Source organism: Chrysochloris asiatica, unplaced genomic scaffold (genome assembly GCF_000296735.1).
Source record: "Chrysochloris asiatica unplaced genomic scaffold, ChrAsi1.0 scaffold00041, whole genome shotgun sequence".
NCBI classification, from domain to species: domain Eukaryota; kingdom Metazoa; phylum Chordata; class Mammalia; order Afrosoricida; family Chrysochloridae; genus Chrysochloris; species Chrysochloris asiatica.
In genome coordinates this window covers 9110749-9111295 of record NW_006408559.1, presented here as the reverse complement: position 1 = coordinate 9111295, position 547 = coordinate 9110749, and positions in this window count along the sequence as shown.

Sequence of the window (547 nt, the reverse complement as noted above, 5' to 3'; positions counted from 1 at the left end):
TCAAGGAGCCACCGGGGCCCAGCTGAATCTGAACCACAGCCCACAATGCCAACAGGAATGAAGCCTGTGGCCTCCCCAGCAGAAGATGTGGCCATCTCCAACCCGAGGGACAGCGCAACGGGATCACACTCCGCCCCTTCCTTATCGCCACCTCCCAGGAAAGCCTAGACTCGTCTCCACTCCTGTGTCTCTTCTCACCATGGTCTCTGCACAGAGGAGAAGACAGCCTTAGCCCTCGCTGTCCACCGTGCAAAACCTCACAGACAGGCCCTTGACTTGATGCTGACTCCCAGCGCTGTACCATTTACAGCAGCGGGTCATCGGGACTTTCCTCCACAGAGATGCTGGGCGGATTCGGACCATCAGCTTCCTCAGTTTCGTAGGCGAGCGGAAGCCGTTTGCCTCACACAGTTCTGTTCTAATTAACTTCTTTCTCGGAGTTGAGTGAGCAATCCCCAGCACCCTAGCTGTGCACAGCCAATGACAGCTCCTCATGGCGGGAGACTCCACATCAGCTCCTCTCTCCAGCTCCTCATGGTGGGAGACT